At 38.7% G+C, this 26,879-nt stretch overlaps 1 long non-coding RNA gene across 3 annotated transcripts in view; it reads right to left on the bottom strand.

The window, feature by feature from the left end:
- The window catches only part of LOC111566885 (uncharacterized), a 25,714-nt gene extending 2,730 nt beyond the window's left edge, over positions 1-22,984 (bottom strand). The window contains exons 1-14 of one of the 3 annotated variants that reach the window (XR_008599790.1): positions 22,807-22,984; positions 22,640-22,720; positions 15,047-21,891; positions 14,300-14,448; positions 14,132-14,210; positions 13,899-14,009; positions 13,683-13,738; positions 13,144-13,599; positions 12,824-12,984; positions 12,297-12,516; positions 12,070-12,131; positions 11,810-11,959; positions 3,093-11,679; positions 1-2,045 (exon numbers count right to left, since the gene is read on the bottom strand). This is a non-coding gene — a long non-coding RNA (uncharacterized LOC111566885). Of the gene's footprint in view, positions 11,680-11,809; positions 11,960-12,069; positions 12,132-12,296; positions 12,517-12,823; positions 12,985-13,143; positions 13,600-13,682; positions 13,739-13,898; positions 14,010-14,131; positions 14,211-14,299; positions 14,449-15,046; positions 21,892-22,639; positions 22,721-22,806 lie in introns of all 3 variants that reach the window. The other 2 variants (XR_002746025.3, XR_008599789.1) reach the window with 2 other exon arrangements.
- Positions 22,985-26,879: the final 3,895 nt, after the last annotated feature.

The following is a 26,879-nucleotide window of genomic DNA, read 5'->3' as shown; positions in this document are numbered from 1 at the left end:
AGAGTGACATGCTATACTATGACGTTTTTAGAGCAACACGCTATACTATGACGTTTTTAGAGCAACATGCTATACTATGACGTTTTCAGAGCAACATGCTATACTATGTTTTTAGGGCGACATGCTACACTATGACATTGTTTGAGCGACATGCTATACTATGACGTTTTTAGAGCAACATGCTATACTATGACGTTTTTAGAGCGACATGCTACACTATGACGTTTTTAGAGTGACACTCCATACTATGACGTTTTTAGACCAATGGCTATACTATGATGTTTTTTGAGCGACATGCTATTCTATGACGGTTTTAGAGCAACATGCTATACTGTAATGTTTTTAGAGCGACAGGCTATACTATGATGTTCTTTGGGTGAAATGCTGTGCTATGACGTTTTTTGGGTGACATGCTAAACTATGACAATTTTAGGGCGACATGCTACACTATGACGTTTTTAGAGCGACATGCTGTACTATGACGTTTTTAGAGCGACATGCTATTCTATGACGTTTTTAGAGCGACATGCTGTACTATGACGTTTTTAGAGCGACATGCTATACTATGACGTTTTTAGAGCAACATGCTATACTATGACGTTTTTAGAGCAACATGCTATACTATGACATTTTTAGAGCAACATGCTATACTATGACGTTTTTAGAGCGACATGCTACACTATGACGCTTTTAGAGTGACACTCCATACTATGACGTTTTTAGACCAATGGCTATACTATGACGTTTTTTGAGCGACATGCTATTCTATGACGTTTTTAGAGCAACATGCTATACTGTAATGTTTTTAGAGCGACAGGCTATACTATGACGTTCTTTGGGTGAAATGCTGTGCTATGACGTTTTTTGGGTGACATGCTAAACTATGACAATTTTAGGGCGACATGCTACACTATGACGTTTTTAGAGCGACATGCTGTACTATGATGTTTTTAGAGCGACATGCTATTCTATGACGTTTTTAGAGCGACATGCTATACTATGACGTTTTTAGAGCAACATGCTATACTATGTTTTTAGGGCGACATGCTACACTATGACATTGTTTGAGCGACATGCTATACTATGACGTTTTTAGAGCAACATGCTATACTATGACATTTTTAGAGCAACATGCTATACTATAACGTTTTTAGAGTGACTTGCTACACTATGACGTTTTTTGAGCGACATGCTATACTATGACATTTTTAGACCAAAGGCTATACTATGATGTTTTTAGAGCGACATGCTACACTATGACGTTTTTAGAGCGACATGCTATACTATGATGTTTTTAGAGCGACATGCTACGCTATGACGTTTTTAAAGCGACAGGCTATACTATGACGTTTTTTGAGCGAAATGCTATACTATGACGTTTTTAGAGCGACATGCTATACTATGACATTTTTAGGGCGACATGCTACACTATGACGTTGTTTCAGCGACATGCTATACTATGACGTTTTTAGAGCGACATGCTATACTATGACGTTTTCAGACCAAAGGCTATACTATGATGTTTTTTGAGCGACATGCTATACTATGACGTTTTTAGAGCAACATGCTATACTGTAATGTTTTTAGAGCGACATGCGATACTATGACGTTTTTTGGACGACATGCTATACTTTGACGTTTGTTAGAGCGACATGCTATACTATGACATTTTTAGAGCGACATGCTATACTATGACGTTTTTAGAGCGACATGCTATACTATGATGTTTTTAGAGCGCCATGCTATACTACGACATTTTTAGAGCGACATGCTACACTATGACGTTTTTAGAGCCACATGCTATACTATGACGTTTGATTTATAATCTAGATTTTTTGTTGCTTTGTTTTTTGACGGGATTACCACAGACCTGGCCTGAACACCATTGACACCCACCTGAGGGAGAAGCTGCCTAAGATCTCAAGGCTGCTTGGTCGTGGTCTTTCTAGCCCTGCTCCAGAACACCTTCATCAACTACGTCTTCTTTTGATGAGGCCCTCAGATGCTGCAATCTCTGACTTTCAGGAGGAACTGCTACTTTCACTCTGTAATGAGACGGCGGTTATTTTAAACACCCAGCTCCTGGCGGCTTGGAGTGAAAGTTTAACACCCATCAAAACGGAACTACAGACAGTTAAATCTGAGCTTTCGGTCAGTATTTCAAGCATCAAGTCTGACCCGGCTGCCCTAAAGCACACTGTAGATGAAACGGAAACTTCATTCTCCACATCACCGACGACATCGTCACACTCCAAAGCAGAGCACCTGTCTGCTGAACTTATAAAAGTGGACAATAAATGTGAGGAATGTGAGCAGCAGCCTGTGAGCAGCGGAACAGATGTGATCAGAAAGAAGTCATTTTCTTTTTGCTTTTCTTTCTGGTTGACTTGATGCTGTCAGATGCAGATGTTGGAGCTGATTCTGATCTTTCAGGATAAAAAGCTGCTTTTCCTTCACAGACTTTTCAGGAAATTATTCTCAGGTTTTCTCTGCTATTTATATTTTATTATCTGTGGTTATTTCATTATTGTAAAATAAAGTTTGAGGCATAAAGACTCATTTAGTTATTTTATTCCTGAAATCTTTGACGTAGCAGAACTAAACTTCCATTTTCCTTCTTGTGCTTCTGATACAAGAACTAAACGTGTCTTCAACACGGATCATCTGGTTTTAATGAATCAGCAGCAACATCACAACAACAAATGAGATAATTTTCAACAAATTAATGAAACTGATGTCATTTAAAACTATCAGTCTGTTTTAGTGTCAAATTAAAGCTGATTACTGACAACTAGAACATTAACGTTACTGTTTTAATCACATTTAAGTTTCCTGAACGTTACATTAATGTCAACCAGCCACAGTTTTATGAACTTAATGAACCACATTACAGGAACACTGAGGAGGTAGCTCGGTTAGCATCGCTAACATTGAAGCTAATATTTACTATGCTAACTTTCTTCTCTGGTCAACACACACTGAAACAAACTCCACCAACATCTGGAGTGCATGGCACACATTATATCTGACACTAAAGCTGCATATAAAGTGCATTAAAAGCGGCACCGATACGAAAGTAAACATTAACTTACCGAACTATCAGAGTCCTTTCAATGTCTCCTGGTAGAATCAGCTGAAGGCAGAAAACTGGTTAAAACAAGCCAACGGGCAGGAAAACTGTCTGTGGAAAATGTTCTGCTACTGCACTGATAAATAAACCAACAGTTATTATATCAGAACTAATCCAAACGAGGAGAGCAGAGTCTCTGCTTCCTCCTCCATAGGACCTGTCAATCATTCCAGACCAGACTGTCAATCAAGTAGTCCCGCCCCCTGGCTTCGCAAAACTTTAACGCTCTATAAAAAATTCAATATTGATTTATTTTAGGATCGGTCACCTGATCTCTCATTTTGACCATTAAAACTAACGGGGAAAAAAATGTATGTACAGTCTATGAACCGTACTCTGTTTGGCTCCACACTTCCTGATGACCACTTCCGGTCTCAGAAAATGAAAAAACGGACCTTTTTTCGTTTCTCTCTCTTACTGATTTTACTTTCTTGTTATTCTAAATATAAAACGAAAATCAAAGCATTTAAAAAAAAATCGTATATCCCGTTTTGATCATGAAAAGGAAAAACGCCTTGTATTCCAATTTTAATTTTTGGATTTTTAAAACGAAAATCAAATAATCACTCGTTTTTTTGGTTTTTCAATACCCGTTTCAGAACGGAAAATCCAATTGCCAGATCTGTACACGGACCCTGCGATGCTACTCAACAAGATCTCAACATTTTTTCTCTAAAATCACAGACTCCCATCTTTACCAGTTTATTAGATTTACTGAAGAAACCAAAGGAGAACAATGTAGAGGCTGATAGATGTGAATAAAAAAGATCCTCTTGTTTGACATCTGCGTTCTGTTCGGATCAGCCAACAGGTCTTTGAGGGACATCGAAGGACAGGACGCTGTGTTCGGTTTGTAGATGAGAAAAGGTTAATGGGGAGATGACATCCAGTAAACAAAAGACGAGTAAAGGAAGCGTGATTCATCCAAAGTCGAGGAACTTCCTTTCATACCTGTGCACTGATTTCCTGCCTTCCAGCTATGTTTAGTTCCACTTATGAAGGGAAAAAAAGCTGGTACTGAAACTCCATGCAATAAAGAATATTTGTCACATCTGGTGTAGAAGCTCCTGAATGGCACTTCACTAAAATGCACCAAAGTCTTAGTGAAAATGAAATCCCTCCCTAGGATAAAACAGATCATCACTACAGATCTGAGGGAAAGCTATCAGACAAACGACGAGCAGCAATTAAAGAATCTATTTCAATATTGTGGGTTCCCTTTCCCAACAGATTTGTCGTCCTTTCAGAGCGACTACCGCAGAAAAATAAATCACCAAATACATTCCAGCCATAAAAAGAAAATTAAACCTGCTTTACTCTGATTTGAATTCATTACAGTCCAAACAAAACTCAGTTTGGCTCCAAAATGAGCTCATTCCTGTTTAGGCGAGGCGTATTGGGTGAAATATTGTTTTTCGGACGGGTATTTTCTTACTCGCCTGGTCTCAGGTGACGCTGTTGGCTAATTTACCGGGTTTATTGGTTTTACAAGAGTTGGGAACGTGCAGCATGACCTTCTTCTGCTCTCTCTGGGGGACGTATGGTTGCAGATCTGTTGTTCTTGTGTACGTGTTCTCCCCGTTCTGTGGCAGATGTTCACTCTCCTGCACATATGGTCTGCAGTCGGCTAAAAATGACTAAAGTAGACGTCTACTCTCTGTTTGTCGCTGCGTATGCTCATGGGAAAATGAATGATAAATCCAGTGTAGACATTGTCAATGTGGTAAATGACTATTCTAGCTGGAAACAGCTGATTTTTAATGGAATATCTCCATAGAGGTACAGAGGAACATTTCCAGCAACCATCACTCCTGTGTTCTAATGCTACATTGTGTTAGCTAATGGTGTTGAAAGGCTCATTGATGATTAGAAAACCCTTGTGCAGTTATGTTAGCACATGGATAAAAGTGGGAGTTTTCATGGAAAACATGGAATTGTCTGGGTGACCCCAAACTGTTGAACGTTAGTGAAGGTCACCTTTAACTAATATGGAGCAACTTTAACTCATTTAGAGCAACTTTAAACATTATAGGGCAACTTATCGCATTGCCAATTTGCACCTGTGTACATTGTTCATCTGTATTTGCACTAATATGTTACTAAGTTTTGATTTTTCTTCTTTTTTTTGCATCTTTTCAGTCTATTTTTTATTATTATTTTTTTATTTGTTCTACATTTGTTGAAGGTCTTTTTTAAAATTTTGGATAACACAAATAACATTCATACAATTATTTTCCATTAATTTCTTTTTCTTTTATCCCCCTCCCCATCCCACCCTGCAACAACTGCACAAAAGCCAGATAGCTCAGGACAGAAGTTCCACAGATGTGTATAAATCATAGGTGCTCAAGAAAAAAACAAACAGAATAAATAAACAAAACATACAAATACAGAAACAGAGATAAATTATACCACATTAAGAAATGTCATCTGCCTTCACATTTTCCAAAAAAGTCTAAAAAGGTTGCCAGACATCATAGAATTTTTGTATCGATCCCCTTGTAGAGTAGCGAATCTTCTCTAATTGAATATAGTACGTGACCTCTTTGACCCAGCCTCCATGTGTGGGTGGCAATGCTTCTTTCCATTTTTGTAAGATTATTCTTCTAGCTAGGAGGGTGCAGATTTGTTATACATTAGTATATATATTTATCCCTGTTTGTTTATTTATGTTACTTATCTCTAATTTCTTGTTTTCTACTCAATTTTCGACGTCATTGTTGCCTTGCCTGCTCTATGTGCCTTTTTAATTGCCTCCTGGGGACAAATAAATCTTTCAGAATCTGAATTTAACTACTATGGAACAACTTTAACTAATATAGAGTAATTTTAATGTAGAGCAACTATCATTAACGTAGAGCAACTTTAACTCATGCACACTACCATTCAAAAGTTTGGGGTCACTTAGAAATGTCCTTATTTTTGAAAGAAAATAATTTTTTTCAATGAAGATAACATTAAATGAATGATAAATCCAGTGTAGACATTGTTAATGTGGTAAATGACCATTCTAGCTCAAACACTGACCCCAAACTTTTCAATGGTGGTGTATTTGTCTATCAAGCTAAGGCTGTAATACCAGCAAGTATCATTAATAGCATCCACATGTTTTATATGACATCTGTTTGTGTGTTCAGTCAGTCTTTGCCTGTCGTCTCGTGTTCTCCTGACAGTGATGCATGAAGACATTTAACACTACAGATGCACTTCGCCTTACTAAGGTGCAAACAGACACGTTGGAGCATCTTTACAACGGTTGCATCACTCTGGTTTGTGTTTGGAACTGACAGCAACAAACAGCTTAGTAATCATCTCCTGCTCCGAGCTCAGACAGGCTGTCCAGCAGTCCAGCACTCACACAGTTCATGTGATCTCATTATTTTCACAAGGCTGTGTGCAGTAATAACAGGGGGATATAAAGCACGGCAGATGCAATGAAAAAACAGCGTTTTTGCAGGCTGCACCGTGACGCGCTCAGTCAGCTGAGGTTTACGCTTCTCATGGATCAACCTCTCTTCAGATGGTTTTAGGTGCAGCACAAATCATCTTAAAGAAATCAGATTTGACGATGAAGCTGAAAAGATAATTTAGACACATATTGAATTAGTCCCTTCACTGGATTTAAGTCTACATTTTCTGTGCTCTGTTCTTGCCGTTACCTTTGATTCTGAGACGTGTCCAGTGAGAATCAGCTGAACCTGAAAGAAAAGCATCAGACAAGTCATCAAGGAGAATATCAAATCATGGCTCACCGCCTCCAGAAACACCTCTGATTAGTTCACCATCAGGTTCAGACTGTATCTCTGGACACGTCTGGATGAAAGATTGAAAGATTTTAACCACAAATGTTTGGGTTTAGAAAGAGCCACCAAATGTCAATGTGTTATCTGAAATCAAGAAAAGAGGGGCTGCTGCTGAGCTATTTCCTTAAACCCAAAGCAAGCAAAATGTCATGTGTACTGTGTATTCACAATATGGGTCATTCCAGAAGTGGAGGATGAAAAATAAACCTTCTCTTTTACAGTTTTCTGCTCCATATTCATCAATAATAGGTATTGATTGGCTCAGCTTCCACATCAATGGCAGCATTTTTATTCCATGTTTTCTGTGTTGTTTGCTAACCCTACTCTAATCACAGTAACAGGGTTGCTAATCCATGCTAATGTGATCTTTTTCTCAGCAGTAGAAGCTAGATATTTAGCTGCTGTTACTGCTGACCAAGAGGACAAACTGACTGATGGAAAACAGTCCAAAGAATTAGTCTGATCCTGATAATATGAGGTAGAGTGAGACATTCAATCAAGGCTGACAATGGGATGAAAAGATGGAAGATAGAAGAGAGGACATAGCTTTGCTCTACACATTCTATAGGAACACTGTTGGATGACGTAAACGACAAAAACAAGACAGAAAATGGAGAAAATGAGACAGAAAATGACAAATTCAAGGCACAAAATGACAAAAACAGGACACGAAACCACAAAAAAAACCCCAAAATGACAGACACAAGACACAAAATGACAAAAACAAGACAAAAAACTACAAAAATATCAACAGGTTATGCTAACATGTTGTGGGACACATGTTCCATGTATATTTATTGTTTAAAATTTTATGTTGATTTAAAAAATGTTCTCTCATTTACAGAGACATCAATGAAAAAAATAATAACAAAAAAGTAGATTTAAATTTCATTTGAACTTAGAGATTCAGTTTGGTCATCAGGGGGTGGGACAAGAGAAAAATGGCATTTTAGGGGAACTCCAGACTTATTTGGTTTTTTAAAAAATATTTTCAAATATTCTTTTCTCCTAGTTTTTATAGATTTGGTCTCAGGACAAGAACATTTACACAACTACTGCATGTTTTAGTATTTTCTACATGGATTATTAGAAATTTGATGGCTGGGACGTGAAATGTCCTCCAGTTCTGGAACCCGTTCATCTCTAAATGTGTGCCGAACCCCAGCGTGGACCTGCTCCTCGTTTGGAGGTGAGAGTCAGGTGTTTGTCAGTCCGCTCTGAATTCTCTATTTCAGTGCACATCAGTGCAAACGTCAGTCCTCGTTGACTTCATCCTCCAAAACACACGCAGCCACACACTTCCAGCTGACACATAGGTGCCCCAACAGACACCAGTCCTCCAGATCTAATGTCCTACAGCTCAGCAGCGCTGGATAAACCTGACTCTGCTGACTTGTTTTGCTTACCACCTGCATAATTATTCCCCTTTAAGGCTTGTTATTATGGTCATGTCACATGCCAATAAGCTGCATGATCTCTGGCAGAATAATCAGAAGAGTTAGGAAGCATTTTCTTCCTAGTAGTTGAGTGCAGCATTCTGTACCGGGAGGAATTGATTGAAAACACAGAACATATACACCCAGTGAACCCACATGATGGATCAGCATTGTGCTGCCTTCTCTCTAATATTTCTCTGTTTCCTCCTGAGGTTTTCTGTCTTTCATTTCTTGCTTCTCTTCCCTGTCCTCCTTTCCGTTAGAGCCGTGGTGTCATTCACAGCGAAGTAAATCAGTCAGGAGGAGGTCGGCCTCGCTCGCTGTCCAGCATTGGCCACAATATCCTTGCAGGGGAAGAGCGCCGGTGCTGATTTGCATGATTAAACAGCATCCGCCAGACAGCCAGCGCTTCATTCATCATCGCAAACATACACAGGATGATTACAGGAAACACACACACACATGCAGGAGCACACAGATACTGTACATCACAGTAATGCCATTCGACAGCGTTTGCAGCCGAGCCAGGATGATGACACACACACACACACACACACACACACACACACACACGCACACACACATTCATGGTCTCACCGAGTTTAAAGCTTAAGGACGCCTAAATCTTCAGGCATTTCAAAAGCTATTGCTCTGAGACACAATTAGCATAACAGACCGGCTTGTTAAACTTTGCCTGTGTAATCTCACTGCTGTGCCAGCATAAAGAACGCTGCTGGCCGCAGGGTGTCAGTGGACAGGTACGTGACTGATCTCTGGACAAGGAAAGCAGAACAATCAATGCAGAACTATTGAAGGCCTGGATCGATGAAAGGCCAAAGGATTCACAACGCAGAGCCGCCTCCCAGCAGCCTCCCTTTACTCCACGGTGTGAGAGCAGTGAATTAAAGCTTGTAAACTGTGTGTGTGTGTGTGTGTGTGTGTGTGTGTGTGTGTGTGTGTGTGTGTGTGTGTGTGTGTGGACCTGACAGGGAGTGAGAGGTGTGAGCTTCACTGTATCGCCTTCATCCTGTCACGAGCCTCCATGTGCACATTTAACTGTCTCCACTGTGATACGCAAATTTATTGCAAAGACGGCACTTACTGTGTCCAAGAATTACGAGGGTTTGCTGGAAATTTACACCTTAAAGGTTTTTAGTGCTGAACAGGGTAACATCGTATTGTTTTTACGCTTTGTTAATGTGTATTCTGTGTATATATTAGTGGTGTTACATGATTTTAAAAAATCTAATTAATTTGAAGCTTTGTAGTTAATCGCAATCAATCGCATTTTTGTAAAATATCAATGTTTGACTCAAAAACAGAGTTTTTCAACCCAAATTAATGTTGGTTGATGACTGAATAGATGAATATTCATATACGTGAACTTAAACAGCTAAAATATTTGTTTCATTTCTATTTATCTGCATTTTTTATCTGTCTGCTACATTCACAGATTACTGCAAACTCAAAGCGACATTATAGTGATTATATTACACATTTTAAGACTTTTTGTAAACTCAAGCACTTTCAGTGTCTTGGAAAGTGGTCTATTATGGGATGGATATACCATTAGCCGGTACCAGGACTGACGGAGCTAACGTTAGCTCTGGTGCTAACAGCAACATGTTTTACATTGAGGTGATCAGAAAACTGTTTGTTGCACAATTTGCAACAACCAGGCTTTTATCAATCGGGAAGATTTTTTAAAGAAAACTTTCCTCCCAACAAGCTCAATGCATCTCGTCTTCTTTCGTTGTTCACCAAACTTTCATAGTTTCTTAAGGTGCATTAGTGCCACCTCCTGGGCTGGAGTGTGCATCAGTGTTACCAGTATGACAGAAATTAGGGAACTGAGAAAGGTGTGATTGAATGCGTTTTTTTCCACACGTTATTTTTTTTGTAATTAATTGATTGAAATGAATACGTTAAAGTCCAGCCCTTGTGTATATATGTCTGTACGATGTCCTTTAGTGCTGAGAAAGGCTGCTTCAAATAAAATGTATTATTATTATTATATTGGCAGCAGATCGGAGCTCACTGAGGCTTGGATTAATATGGTAACCCTAACCCTAACCCTCAGCTTGATCATTCCAGTTAGGATCAGCTAAAGTGTCATATTAATGTACAAAAGACATCTGAGCCACTTCGAGTGCTGCATGATTTGAGGTGCATCCTGAGATGTTTATGTATTCACAGTATCACGTGTACATCTGTGTTAATACTTCCTGTGTGTGCGTGTGTGCGTGCGTGCGTGTGTGTGTGCGTGTGTGCGTGTGTGTGCGTGTATCCTCCTCGAACCGCTGCCTTCCATGAATGCCTGCTTGTTCTTTGAAATCACCAAGGTGCAGACTGTGTTTCACTCCGCTTCTATTCGAGCAGTCGTCGGGCTTTGAAGTCCAACACGAGGCTTTTATCTTGTTATCTTGTTATTTCATTGTATTCCCCTGTGCAATGCCATGCAGCATCCCGAGGGGTACAACAAAACCCAGGGCCCTCCCTCCCATCCACAACACGCAGCCAACAATGACGGCAGGCGAGCGGAGAGGGGGAAAAAAAACATCCATTTCCTGTTTGAACTAGAACAGAGGGGAGTTTCCAGCTGACCATATACTATAATGACGAGCCTAATTAATCAGATACATAATTCATGGGATGGAAAAGTGTGCTGTGGAAGGGAGGGGATGGGTTACAAGTCTGCACCATCAGCGTTTTCCTGGAGAGGAGAACACACTGGAGAGTGTGTTTGTGTGCAGCAAACATGGCGTGTATGTGTTTGATCAACACGCCAACAAAAACGCAATTATGGGCAAAGCATAAGTTTGAATAATGGAATGAAAGGGGTTTGATAAAAGTTTGACCTTTGAGGTTAAATTAAGCATCTTTCACACAAAAAAAAACGTGCTGAAATTCTAAAATAAATCAAAGATTTATTTATTTTCCCTCGTTCCTTATTTTGCTCAGAAGAAGACTGCGCATTGTGGATCCTTGCTTGTGTGCAAGTGCCTTTGCAACGTCAACTTCATCTTGATGTTTTCGCATCAGGTGTCTTGTAACTTTTCCGAAAGGCTTCTGACAATAGAAGCAGTAATTTTTCTTATCGTAGACATGTTTGTGTGCGGTGTTTGAGGACTTGGATACCCTTCAAACTGCATTCAAGGACATTTTCATCCTTTTTCATCCCAGTCTTAACTGCTTTTTTTCTGATGACTTTCTTGGTTACTTCATCATCCACTTCTGCTGGTTCATCATCATCATCATCATCTTCTTCCTCTGACATATCAAGGGAAAGGGAGATCTGTGGTTCTATTTCCTGAAATACAGAAAAAGAGTAAGAAAATGAATGCTATAAATTATCTCACAACATTTTTGTTATAGTTTTAGCACATAGTTAGAATCAATATTTACCAGCCCTGGCCAAAAAAAAATTAATCCATAATTACCATTTCAATGACAGATATATCGTCTTCAGTGTGAGAAGATGAATCCATCACTACATCGCAGAAACTTCCTGGCTGATCACTGTTAGCATTGTGTTGAATGTCAATCTCATTTGATGTTTGAGGAGAGCAGTTGGCTATGTGGGTTTGGTCCTGTAAAAATAATAACAGTGCAAAAATCAACATATTAAATTATGTTATAAATTTTATGATGATGTTTATAACTTCTTACAAAATGTCCAAATAGATAATTAAATGCTTACTTTATTTCCATTGTTATTACTGTTGTTTGTGGCTCCCTTGTGATCAGCTTGGTGTATGAAACCTGTGAAAACATAACAGAACATTTACCAGATTCAATCAATTAAGGATGACATTCACCCTATACATACAATCTTGCAATATTAACTACAGCATATACATATATTATTTTTATGATATGTTTAATTTGTGAGGTGACAAAGTCAGAAGTGTCTGTCTGGGCACATACTTGCGACGGCTTGAAGGCATTCTTCAATGGTAGGGCGTGCTTCTGTCGATTTACACAGCATTCTGCCAATGATACCTTGATGCTTTTCTTCGCACTGAAGAGTAAAGTTACCCGTTCTGACATTTTGAGATAATCCCAATGGATCCTTGGAGTAGGGTGTAGTTGTTTGATAGGGGTGCTGTCCATCAGTCAGTATGTAATGCACCAGGCACCCTGCTACCTGCAATACAGGAGATTCATTTGAAACAATGTCCAGTCATAGTCACCCTTCTAAACTGCATAGATTGTAATTATTTAAAAAAAAATATATATATAATAATATTTATAATATTACAATGATTACAATATTACTTATAAAATACAGTTGGGTTTATGTCAACTGATTTGAATACTGACATGTGAGACAATTCACCATACAGCAGAACTAGTTTATGCATTTTCAGCTCCACATTTCACATATTTTAAAGAAATGTAAATTCATAGCAGTCATCATGCCCATTGAAGCGACATTTCCATCATGAACTTACCTGGATATCTGACTCTTTCTTGTACTTGCATTGCATGCCTCCAACATCCTCATAACTTGACCAAGAAAAAGATCCAGCCATTTGAGACAGCAATGCTGATTGTGCCAAATCCAGTTTCCTGCTTGCTCCAAAATCTGCGATAAACAGTTTGTTGCTGATATCTGTAGAATATTGAAAATGATCCTTAGACATGTACTGCTTAATGCAATATCCACAAAATAACATCATCTTTACTATCATGTCTAATGAAAAATTGGATAATAAACACATTCTACCAGATATTTATGGCTATGACTAAACAATTTATTCATTTTTTTTACCAAACAAAATGTTTTCAGGCTTCAGGTCTCTGTGCAAAATCCCGCGTGAATGGACTTAATGTAGTCCTTGCAGTAGCTCCTGGCAGATCCCCAGTCTTCGAGCCTCAGTCAAACTTTCTCTCTCACGAAAGTTCTTGTTTTCAATTACCTCCACCAGACTGTATTCGCAAAGAGGGGAGACAAAATAGGCAAAGTAACTATCTTCCAACACTGCAATTGGTTGTAAAAGATGTTCTGGTTTTAACTTTTCTGAACATAGGACATGTGCCATTTTAATCTCATTTTCAGAAATATGCTTTGCAACTCTTTTCACTGCAACTTCGTAGCCCTCCTGGGAAAATTTCAGCAGCATTGCATCCATTTGCAGCCTTTGTTGCTGTTAAAAACAAGTTGCCCAATTTTCGTAACGCCAGGCTGAGATTCAAGGTTTTCTAATGAACTCTTCCAGCGGGATTCCTTGAAAATACAGAAAAACAACCATTAGGCATTGTCATCATTTAAAATTTTGTAAAGCATGCAAAAAGAAAAAAGAAACATACGGTCTTTGATTTACCGCCTTTTCCTGGAGCTCCCTGCATGAGGAGGTAATGGTTTTCTGAAACAAATTACATCAACAAGATGATGTCAGTGATTGAAAGTATGTTTTACTATATCACTGACAATGTTTTTCAGAATTTTGAAGAATGATTTTTGGTGAGGATTAGAGACATGCTCAATTAAATGATGGAATGGCAAAAATATAGGAATAGAAATACCTGTCTCCATGGGCAGTCAGGGTCTCTGCAGTCATACACAATTTCTTCTCCTGCACTGATATTTGACTTTGAAAATGCACACAGATGCGGCCTTTTCTGCTCATCCAATATCTTTGGGTCACATACACAAACAATACATTTTCTATTACATCAAATACTGTTACATTTATCTGAGGTTGCACAAATGATATGAGTAAAGGTATTATGAGGAAACAATTCAAAGACATATGTACTATTTTAATGTTGCTGTTTGGCTTGATGTGATCATTTATGAATCTTCCAAGTCTTGCTGTGTCTTTACTGCCATCGACACTGTATGATGAAAGATTTTTTTCCAGTTTTAAAACATTTAACAAAATACTGCAATTATTTAGTTAGGCCATCCATTTATTTAATCTTACCAGAAAGATTGTCCCTGAAAACAGTAGAAGTACAGAAATGCTGCATCGTCAGCTCAGTGCCTCTCCTTCAGATCCAGTGATGTGTCTTCCAACATACTCCAGCAGGAATTCTCCTTGCTCAATGTTTTTAGTGGCAAACACTCCATAACCTGATTAATAGAAAATAAATAAGAATACATTAATAGTGTGATATAAGTTTCGTAAATGCTCATGTGTTGCTGCATACCAGGCACACCCAACAGAAAACAGCTCAGCAGTGACACTGTCAACAATACTTTGAAACCTGTCACTGTAAATATTTAGATTAACTATGAGGCAGAAGAATTACAGTATCTGCATTTTCATAATAGTGCAGCAAAACTTCTCAGGTTTTTCTTGCTGTGAGTTCTATGAGAATATCAATGCTACCTACATATTTAGACATAAATATTAAATAAGACACAACACCCATTTAGTTTAGCATGATGGATAATGGGATTCTGTTTCTCAAGTGTTTTGTTAAGTGGAACAGATCCTCCCATCTAACTTCAAATAAGAAAGCAAATAAGTAAATTCCCATTTTGCATCTGCCTAAACTACTTTAAGGCTGCTTACATGGCAAATTGGGAAGGTACATTTTCATAACTAGAACAAATAATTCTAATACACAATTTCCTGCATTAAAATACATTAGGTGCTAAACTGAATATTAATTACAATTTCAACAGACATACAATATTGACAACAGAATTTTATGTGCAGCCATACCTTTCTCCTGATTGATGATTTTTTTCTGAAACAAGCCTTTATCTTGCCCAGAAGCAATGAAGTGCAAAGCTTCCTTTTCAGGACAAACTCTTCTGGGTCTCATTTTCCTGTCAAATATGAAATAATATTTTATGTGCAATACACTCCATATGTTGAAAAAAGAAGACCATTGAAACAACATCTATTTAGGTTTATTAATACAATAACTTACATTAAATAAATAAATTTGTTTATATTGTAAGTGGAAAAAAAGTCATTTTTAAATTGTTAGCATTTACATAGAGGTTTTAGAAAATTAAAGAACTGCAACTTACCTTACATTTTCTTTGCTTGAAGGAAGAAAAAAACTTGAAGGATGGTAGGGCAGTACCTCTTCAATATACTTACCTATACAACTATTATATCTTTATATATTGATAGAAAGATGCACAAATAAAATATTCAGGTAGATGATTCTCCAATGAAGTAAAAACACGTGAAAATGCTTTCTGTCCTTTAAACCTGTCGCTCCCCAAAACAGAAAAGACAAGTTGAAACTTCTGTGAGGAGACCAGTATATATATATAACCCTGCACAGTGATCTGAACAGTGACTGGGTCTTTGGAAAAAGATCGTTAGTCGCCATGATTTGAATGGTGAATCAGTGCAGCTAGACCAGATGGAGATGCATGAAGGGTTATAGGGTTTCAGTTGATGTGAATTGGATAGGCAAAACAATGAAGGAGAATCCACATTTACCTTGTCTCAGAGTGGACAAGTGGTTGTCTGTTGCATAATAGCTGTTAGCATCATGGCTGATGTCAGCTTGAGGAAAAATACCACTGTTTACAGACAGCGATGTGGAGTTGCAGTTACAGCTGCCTGTTTCCTCTCATTGACTTCACCCATGGTGTTAATAGCTGCTCGTTTGATAATCCCATATCACAGCAGCCTGTTTGATCCACCCGCCCATGAATGGTGAATCAGTGGAGCCAGACCAGACGTAGACACACGAAGAGTTCAATTGATGTGAATTGGGCTAGCAACACAGGGGCTTGACTGAAGGACAATCTACACACATGTCTGCTCAGTTCGTCCAGCAGATGTAAAAGGACTGGACAACACACAACAGAGCTGTGACAGAAAAGGAATCTAGCTTTGTAGAGAAGTTGTTGTCCAACAAATATTGATCCACTTTGTTTTTGTAAAGGAATGTCTTGCTCTGCATTTCTGTAGAAAGTAGGAATAAAACTAAAACCAAAAAACACCCACACTTGATCTGTGAATTAAGGAATGATGGGACCATTTGTAGGGATTTTTTTTGTCATTGCTGTGTCTTGTAAAGAGATTTATCTAGAACAGATGAGAAGTCTGAATCTGGCTTGTTTAACCTGAGCCTTACAGTAAGTTATCACTCAGCAATGGATTCTGAAGTACGGGTCAAGGTGTGTTTTAGCTGATGATTTTCATGAGGCCTTCCATGCCTTTGGAAGTTAAAAACTCCTGCATCGACAGAGCAGTTTTTCACTGGTAGTAGGCTGATGTAATTCTCCGCTGCTGTTAAAGGTAACAAATGACAGTTCATGCTATAATGAAAAAGACAGGCTCAACATATTCAGAAACAGGAAAAATCTACTTTAAAGTGTTTAAAGTACACTCATACTTCTAGGTTTAAAAACAAAACAAAACAACAACAACACATGACAAGAGGTTGTACTGACATGAAATTTCTGGCACATTTGTTGAGTGAAACTAGAATTATTTATTTATTTGACTTAAATGGTTCAGTTTTCTGTGAATACCTGGATTATCACGATTTGCAAAGTGAATAAAACTTCTGAAACTGATAGAATTTATTCATGCATAACTACAAGGTACATTGATCTGAATGTAAGTCAGCCTGTTGAGCTGTGCTACAGCAAAAACCTGTTTGTCTCCTTTGCCATGGCAGAGTGTCTCCAGTAGCACCTCAACATAGAAATGTAAATTGTGTGTGGGGGTTGGGCATCAACCTTCAGGAACATCAGCTTTACCTCTGTCCACACAAGCATATTAGTATAGAGCTGGAGTTGTTGTAATCAAAAAGGCATTAAAAAACAGGTGACGTTTTGACTTATTCCAAAATGTCTGTTACCACATTATGAACATTAGTATCAAAATCGCACCTCTGACGGAAAGGAAATCCTCACATTCATATTTTTACCACCATCAGGATCCACCAGTACGAAATTGTAAAGAAAAGCATGAGGTTTTGATCTGTGAAGCAAACAATGCAATCTCGTTGTACTACATTAGTTAAATGTAGGGAATTTTCAAGGGTTTTTGCATCTCAAAAATGATTTGTTACCTTTAGCAGACACACATAGCAGCAAATGTCATTACAAAAGGAAAAAAGCATTAAATACTTGTTGGACAACAACTCATTTGAAATGATTATTTCCTTTCTGTCTCAATTTTGTTTGCAAGGTTTTTTTCACTGCTTGTAAATCTGCTGGATGAATTGTACACGTGTGTGCAGATTCTCTGTCAACCAGGTCATTGTCATTCCATTCCAAGTTCACTTCAATTGATATTTCACTCTTCATGTGTCGAGGTCTGGTCTGTATGTGCTAATTCACCATTCACAATGAAGAGAAGCAAACATATTATAGGAATGTTCAGGTGCACACATCTGGGATCAGGGCTCCAAAGTAAGTTTCTGAATAGTAGCACCGGTGCAACCAAATATCTCAGTCACATCAGCACAGGATTTGGTCACCACCTCCCAAAACTGTCATTGCTGCCAATAGTAGAGTCACTGTCAGCATTTGTTCTGCACCAGTCATCAAGACTGAATGTAGTTTTCTACTTTTTTCTGTTTAACATTTTAAATGAAATAAGCCTCATTCAGTTTGTTTTGAACACAATCTACAGGTAGATGCAATGTTTAAAATTATTTTCAATTACTTACTGCAGGAAGGTGAGTGTAATGCTACATAATATCATAGTTCCCTCAATTAATCTATTTTCAATTAAAGTGGAAACTTATTCACAAAATTGATTGATTTTATTGCTGACAGAGAATAAGGTCCACACTTTGGTGGTACAGAATGATAGGGATCCTCTTTTAGATAGTCCATAACGACACGAGGGCCCTTTTAGATAGCACAGAGCGACATTAACACCCCAGTGTTTATACATAGATAGATCATTTCAGTATTTACAATATAGTCCTGATTAGAGAAAGAATCATTTACAACTTTTATTGTGACATTGTTCTAATAATTATTTACTCTGAAATGAATGCTGAAAAGATGTTCATTAGACCACAATAAACTGTAGTTGCAGAGGTTTTTAAATCCGAGCCTCAAATGAAAGGTTTTACCTTCAAAAGTGAAATAATAAAGAGGCAATACAAAGGTCCAATTTGAAATTCACACTTATCTCATTTCATAGTTGTTTCATACTAGCACAGCAAAATGTGAGAACCCCTAATATAAAATGAAAAACAAAGACATGTTTGTTGTCAGGAAGTGTGACAAACATTCAAAAATATTACTTTACAAAGATTTCAACTGTATTTCTAAATATTTGTGACATGGAGGCACACATATAAAAAAAATTAAGTAATTGTTTCTGATGTCACAGCTATTGATAAGTGCATGATTTTAATGGATGCAACCAAGCAACCAAGCCAAACAAATCAAGGATTTGTAAGAAAAACTAAGTCAAATGACTTTCACAATATTTGGTGAAGTGTTTAAACATTTAAAACTTTAAAGTTACACTTAGACTTAATACCAATTTATTTGTGTAACACAGACAGTTCCATCGCAGCCCTGACTGACATCTACGTATGAAAGAGGGGCCCTCCAGAGCCTGCAATGGAGGCCCCTCTTTGATGTGTAGATGTCGGTCAGGCTGAACTGTTGTGTTAACACCTACAGCTCCACTGAAGGCTATGGAGGGCCACTCTTTGATATGTAGATGTCAGGCAGGGCTGATGGTCCCCTTTTGGCTGTTTTTTTTTTTTTTTTTTTAAATGAAAAAATGCAGATTTTCAGTTATATTCTGAAAAAAGACCTTAAAAGAAAATTTTGTATATGATTTTTGTTTCAGCAAAATAACCACAAACACTGGGCCACTATTACCAGTTTACCACGACGGCCCCCTCTTGGATTGTAAAGCGTGTAGGGATCTCTTCAACTTTAATGTTGGAAAATACGCAAGTTTTTTTTCTCGGAAATGTATTATTTTTATTTCAGAGAATGTTTGATTTTTCTCCAGTATTAATTAAAGACTTTAATCTCAGAGAATATTCACTTTATTTTATTCTCATGGAAAATTGGATTTTTGAATGAATGAATCTGTAGAAAGCTGAAAACACACGTTCCCTCGGTGGTGCATGCATGATGAGATGAAAACGTTTAAAGCCTTGGATTTGGACGGGTGAACTGCCAGCACATGCATGTGTAACCCTGTCACACACAGTTGTCGTCTTGTTTTAGCTCCGGCTCGGCGGGTTCACCCGGGTTAATGCCGCAGGACGGTTTCACACGTGCTAATTGCCCCATATGCACACGTGGACGTACAGGAATGTGGTCGCTGCTCAGTCGCTGCACAGGAAAAGGCTGAAACAGATGCTTTCGAGTTATGTTGCACAATTTTATATTACTCTGGACAAGTTTTATGTTATGTTTAAGTGTTATGTTACAGTTATTTTAGGCAATTTTTGGGGTTCTTCTGGACAATCTTTTGGGTCAGTTTGGACAATTATTTAGTTGTTTTGGACAGTTACACTGAGAGTAAAGTGCAGCATGGCTTAAAAACAGTGAACAGAGGATCTAGTAGTTGGAGATCCATCCAGCATGGTGGAACATCTTTCTACAGATGATGAGCAGAGAGGAAAAGTCTAGAGAGGCTGGACTAAAAATTCTCCAAAATGACCCAAATAATGACTTGAAATTAATCCTTCTTAAGTCGCTCTTGTACGATGTGTAATATGACGTCAACACATTACACATAGTACAGGAACGACTTAAGAAGGACACTGTGACGTCAACACATTACACATGACATTATCACATTACTCCGGTTCGTTGCCAAATCTACCTATTTTCAGTTCAATGAATTATTTACAGTCAAAAACAAGGTTTTGCAATGGGAGATCCACTATCTGCAATACTGAGCAACTTTTTCATGGAGAACCTAGAAACCAAAGCCATCCACACATCACCCACACACTGCAGACCCACACTCTGGAAACAATATGTTGATGACATCCTGGAAATAATAAAATCTGGACACACACAAGAACTTACCGATCATCTGAATAACATGGACGACACAGGAAATATACAATTCACGCACGAAGAAGAAATAAACCGGACCATTTCATTTTTAGACTTAAACATACACCACAGAGAAGACGGCAGCATTAAGACCACAGTTTACAGGAAACCTACACACACAGACCAGTACCTCCTCTGGACATCAGAACATCCACAGCTCACAAACTATCAGTAGTTAGAACACTTTATAAACGGACCAGCATCATAACAGATGATAAAGACAGACAGGAAGAGGAAAAACACATCAAGAACGCACTCGTACTCTGCCAATACCCGACATGGGCCATAAACAAAGGAAAACAACAAGTTAAAAACAAAGTAAAAAAAACCCAAAAGGAAACACAAACAAAACGCACACAACAACCAGACAACAACAATAAAGACATAATCACCATCCCATATATCCATGGGATAACAGAGCCCATACAGCGCATAATGAAAAAACACAACATCAACACAGCAGTAAAACCACATACAAAACTCCGGCTGCTATTAGTCCATCCCAAAGACAAAATAGAACCGGACAAGAAATGCAACATCATTTATGAAATTCCGTGCAAATCTTGCGAGAAAACATACATCAGAGAAACAGGCAGATGTAACCAACTTTATCAGATCAGAAGGAACCGGAAGAGCAGCGCGCCTGCACTTCGCCTCTGAGCCGACAGGCTGAGCGTGGCCTGCGTAGCCTCTGATTGGCTGCTGAGAGCTAGGTGGGACCATGTGAGCTGAGCGGTAAGTGAGGTTCTAAACCTTCTAAGGCTGAACCGTTAGAATATTCAACGATCAGGTTTTGAAAGAACTCGGACTGTGAATCATCAACCAAAAGGATTCTCTCAATTTTACCATACTGTTTTAGAAAGCACTTGTTCATCTTGTTCAGCCACCTGCGTTATCCCACTGACAATAACTGCGTTTGGAATTATGACACCAGACTTTTGTATGAAATCCATACTGGTCATTACCTCAATACTGATGCTCAAATCAAATGGCTCCTGGCTGGCTCGCCACTTCTGTAACCAACTTTAGGGATATAAAAGTGAATTACAGTGTAATAATTACTTGGACTATTTATAATACCTGGACCAGAATCAGAAGACACTACATTCGGGAGGAGCCACTGTACTAAGCAACAATAATGAGGCAATCGCAGGGGTAATAGTTGAGTAGCCACTCGTATAATTTTAAACAGTGGATAAAACAATTTGTCTGATTTGTACAGAATACAAAATAATAACACAAACAGTAAGACAATAAGAAAAACCCAGTGTGCACACTTGAAACAAAAAATTGTCCGTTGGGGCCCTTAAGTAAAATAGGAGTTGTTGCAGGTTTTCCTGTTGTAGGATTATTGCAAGTTCACCTGATTCCAGAGGTCTTTGTAGTGTAATGTAAATGTATAATGTGTGTGTGAATGAGTGGGTACGTGGATATCTTCTCGGTGCTGATCTTTCTTCAGGGTGGTTGGCTCGCCATCTGTTACAGCAGGAAGTTTGTCCTGAACCTCAGACTCTTCAGTCCTCCAAAAAACCTGACCTGTAGACAGGTCACACAATTTACATCCAACACCGTCTTTTCTCAGATGCATCATCAGGGATATCAAATGTCAAAAGACGCACACCATTACATCTAATTCTGACATGAATCTTCATTGCTATTCAAATCTTAAATCTCTGTCTCAGTTGTACAACGTTCAGTCTTAAGAGTATCATTTATGAGGACTAAACATGAAAGTGCTCACACATTTACCTGTTCATACGAACAGTGTTTCAATAATACTTATGGTAAGTAACCATTAACATTCAAAATATCATTAATCATAACCATATCAGAACCATGTGCAAAAAACATAACAGTACACATCTTGAGTTAGACACAGAGGTATTAAAGAAGTGTGCTTAAACTACTCTTACACTATAGGCCTATTCATGTGAGAGAACTGCACCAAAAATTACCCTCTAGTTACTCTAAACTCAGCTGAAATAACATAAATGTTTTCAATAAATCATATAGTACAAAATAACATATTGTTTTACATTCATCACAACATACCAAATTACTCTCTCTTCCCTTTAAATTGGCATTAGGAAAATAAAACACTTCCCCTTTAATTACATAACATCCGTATAAAATAATAAACACAATGTGCATATGTCCAGAAGTATTGCACCATTATTCACTTCAGTTCACTCTCATAACCGTAATATCACTGCTACCTTCTTTCAACACCCGCGAAAACAAGAGGAAAATAGCACCAGAGCAGCTAAAAAGGCACATTTCTCACCGTTGCTCTCTGTGTATCAAGGCGGAGCACGCCGATGTCGGACCTTGCCGCGGCTCTCTGGGTGAAAGGCAAGTGGTTAGCCTGTTAGGCACAGAGCTAGCATTAGCATAGACGACGGTAAGCGTCAACAAGGTTTTTTTCTCCGCCGGATAATTGACTCGTCTCACCGACGTAACTCTCTCCTTCGTTCAGTCACTTGGCTCCGGACCTCCAGTGGGTAAGTGCTCCAACTGTTTTTTTCCTTTTCACAGGTAAACTCCGAGGTTTTCTCCTGGTTTTCTCTTCCTCTTAGCATGCAGCTGCCCTCGTTTCTCTGGCTGAGATCAGAAGGAACCGGAAGAGCAGCGCGCCTGCACTTCGCATTTGAGCCGACAGGCTGAGCGTGGCCTGCGTAGCCTCTGATTGGCTGCTGAGGGCTAGGTACCCCACGTGGGACCACGTGAGCTGAGCGGTGCATTCAAATGCAATAGGACATCTAACACTTTACCGATGCAAAACAAATAAAGATAAAGAAAATAAACAGTCTCTCTTCTGTGATTGTACTCAAATAACTGTGTGTGTTTTTTACACCTGGCTACACAGATCATTCAACACAAGACGAAAAGAACACCAGACAGAATGCGAAAAGGAAACAACTGGACGACTCACAAAAACACAAAAAGAAATAAACGAACAGGAAAACAAAAAATCAGCCATCAGGGATCACTGCAAAAAAAATAATCACATCATGGACTGGGACAGGGGGAGGATTTTAACATCGGAGACCAACAAACTTAAACGATGGTTCAAGGAGGCCATCGAGATCAGGAAGCGGGCGAGCTGCTCCATGAACCGGGACGAGGGGCCCTACACCCTCTCACATACCTATCTGACACATTTTGACAGATCTGTCAGACCGGCCAGCTGATAAAAAAGGACACGTCAGCACATGCATTCATGATCATTTACATGCACTGAAATAAGTCAAGCGTGGTTTTGATGCTAAAACGTGCTTTATTTTATATTTCCCGGCCCTAGTAGCCCAGTTTGGCCCGCAGCCATGAAAAAGCTCCCCTGACCAGGTATATGCAAACAGCAGAGCATGCTGCCTGCGCTACTTCCCGGCACACAAAGAGGCCCAGCCTGGTGGTCAGGTAGGGGTTGCGGCCCCTCCTGCCACGCTTACGCTGACGGTGGCCTCTGCGTGGATGCCGGTAGCCGCGGCTCGGGCTTGCTCTATGGCTGGGTACCATGTTGGCAGTTCGTCTCTGGCAATCGGGGGGTCATTTCTAGACTTTCTCTCAGCTGACGTCCCATGTGACGTCATTAAATATAGAACACTTAATGACGACACCATGTGATGTGACAATATTGATGATGTCACCACAATTGTGATGACTTAGTGTTTTTGAAATTATTTTTGATGTCACACAATTGTGATGACATCATCATAGTGCTGTGACTTCATCACAGCTGTGAGACATCATTATCAACACTGCAACATCATCACAGTTGTGTGACATCATCAATATTGTGACATCATCACAGTTTTGATGAAATTATCACACAGCAACATTGCGTCCCAGGGGTTGGTTTGGGAGGATGCCAGCCACACCCCAACCGTTCACAACGGTGCATGTGTACCATGTTGGCCGGGGTGGCCTCTGGGAATCGGGGACTCATTTCCATACTCTCTCAGCTTTATAATGACGTCCCATGTGACGTCATTACATATAGAACACTTAATGACGTCACCATGTGAATCACATGGTGACGTCATTATGTATATGCAAAATGTAATCTAATTGTTATTTATAAAATATAAATTTTTAATGTGGACATTATTCATATTTTTGGCCTGTTTTTTATGGTTAATTTAAAAATCAATGATTTTTTTTCCTGTGATTTCAGTAGTTACCATCTGAAATTTAACAAAACAGTAAAAATCTGTTAAATTCCTGAATTTTAATTTCATAATTTATAATTTCTCAATATTTAATATGCATAATTTTAAATAACAGTAAACATCTAAAAATAATTAACATTTTTATTTTATTGTAGACAAAATCATTTACATTTTTTTAACAATTTTGGCATTTTTAAAATGTATTTTTCTTTCTTTTTTTACTGTCAACATAAAATAAAACCCTTTTTCTGTGATTTTTCTAGATAATGACACAGCAGATTAAATAATTATTTACCATTTTTCAGTCCTTTATGTACATCATTTATTTTCAACTAACAGCAAATATCTGTGGAAATATAGGCATCTTTTATTTATTTATTTTTTGTTGATGATGTACAACTGTAAAAAGTAGTGTAATTTTCCAGTTTGACATTGTAAAAAGACAAACAATCATTTGTAAAAATGTTTTTTTTTATCTGTTATATATTTTTAGATTATTATTCATAACTTTGGCCTGTTTTATTAGAAGTCTGATTGTGGAGAAAAGGATCCCACTTTTCATTTGATTTATAACCTCAGTAAACATTTTCCTAATGACTTTATGGTCTCAGTCGCTGGTTTTAAGTCTTCTTCAATACAGCGTGGTGCTCATTTTGTAAATTATAGTCCCATTTAGATTCAAGAGCTTTTATTTTATTTGCTCATGCTGTAGAGGCAGCGACATGCACAGTCACAAAGCTGTGCAATAACACAAGACATGATGAAAATCATTCCTTAAAAATTGAAACAAGTCATAAATAATGAGGTGTAAAGAGACGGTGAACCTGAAGTGCCGTGTACGTTGTGCAGTGTGTGTGTTGCATTATTCATAGGAGATTGTTCAGATGTGTTTCTATATCTTTATGGTAAACTCATACTTACATTGATCCAGAGTGCTGCAGCTTTCAGATGAGGTGCTGTGATTTGGATTCCGACCTGAGCTCAGAGTGAATGAGTGAAGAAGCTCCTCCTGAACCTCTCATACACTCCGTTGGTGAGGTGGTGAGGTTCTTCCGTTATCCTGTTTACCCTGATCATGCTCCCTCCAGTGTGGATGTCTTGGAGGGTGGTGAGCGCTGTGCCCACGGTTCGCTCCGCTAAGCTCAGCAGACTCTGCAGGGCTCTCCGGTCACACATCAGGAATAATCACACCGACACAGAGCTACCGCACAATCTGTAACCAGCTGCTGCATTCTGTAGAAAGTTACAGAAAACTATTTAGAAACATCCACAGGAGTCCAGGGTGGTTTTTAGTGCCGATATGGGGGGAAATACAGCGTATAGTAGACCGACGCATATCTTTAGTAGTTTGGATAGAATCGTGTGCATCTGGTGTCTGATTTCAAATTCACACACACGTGGAAAACATAAATTAGCAGTCAGTCAGTTTCACCCTTTCCTATCAAGTTCAATTTCAAAAGACCAAGAAGGCTTCAAATCCCTCATCCACAAACCAATGCTTGACTTATGCATTGACCTTAGAATGGAGAGACTCATCACTGAGAGTCCTGAATGTTAGTCTATGGGAGAATTCTGCAGTGCCAAAGATCTACTTTATAACAGTTAAACTAGGAAACATCCCACCAGTCATGATGCATTGACTCCGTCATGGCGTTGTGAAACTGTACACATTTGTAGTTTAAGTATAATCTGTGGGCAAAAACACTTTGCATTGCAGTCACCAAACTTTCCAGGTGTTTTTCATCTGATCTGACTGATTGATTCTGTACATGCATTTTTTATGTCCTGGAAATGACCACACAAGGGTGTTACAAGGATGGATTCTGAGTGACCAAACTCGCCTGTAAAGACTTTGGTTATGGTGGCTAAGTCCATGTTTTAGACCGAGTTGATGCCCACAGTTTTACATCATTGCATGTAATTCTTCTCTGAGTGCAGTGTTTCTTTAGGGGATTTTGTTGGGTGCTTCCTGGGTTTTTCTGCCACAGACTCCATCATACTCCTAGGAGCTGCAGTCTGCTCCATCTCCGTTCACCTCCTCAGGGTAAAATGTATCGCTAGTACAACAGACCTTTGGTTTACACTTCTGGTATACGGCTAAATACACTGATTTACCTGGTGCTGATAGGCTGAATGAGTGTTATGTGAAAAGTTCTGCACTCTGGACTGTAAAAGCATTAAAAACACCTTTAGTTCCGACACACAGACACCACTGTTCAAAAGTTTGGGGTCATCCAGACAATTCCATTTTCTTTCCATGAAAACTCCCACTTTCATTCATGTTCTAACATAACTGTGCAAGGGTTTTCTAATCATCAATGAGCCTTTAAACATTAGAACACAGGAGTGATGGTT

The sequence above is a fragment of the Amphiprion ocellaris genome, chromosome 19 (genome assembly GCF_022539595.1).
Source record: "Amphiprion ocellaris isolate individual 3 ecotype Okinawa chromosome 19, ASM2253959v1, whole genome shotgun sequence".
Lineage (NCBI taxonomy): Eukaryota > Metazoa > Chordata > Actinopteri > Pomacentridae > Amphiprion > Amphiprion ocellaris.
This window is presented reverse-complemented; position numbering and strand designations above follow the sequence as displayed.